Here is a 230-nt window from a genome sequence, read left to right on the forward strand (position 1 = left end):
GCCTTTCTTCTGCACTGAGGTTCCTTCACCATGAAGTGAGGACTTCCTCTGACCTTTGCATCCTAAATGCTGGGATTATAATTCTGTGACGTCATGTCTGGCTTACTTGTGAAATTCTAAAGCTTCTAGACTAGAAAGTTTTTCCTTGGCCCTCAGCCTAAGAAAAAGCTGGAGAATGGAAGGTAACACAGAAGAAGGAGGAGGAGGAGGAGGAGGAGGAGGAGAAGGAG

This window comes from Cricetulus griseus, chromosome 5 (genome assembly GCF_003668045.3).
Source record: "Cricetulus griseus strain 17A/GY chromosome 5, alternate assembly CriGri-PICRH-1.0, whole genome shotgun sequence".
NCBI classification, from domain to species: domain Eukaryota; kingdom Metazoa; phylum Chordata; class Mammalia; order Rodentia; family Cricetidae; genus Cricetulus; species Cricetulus griseus.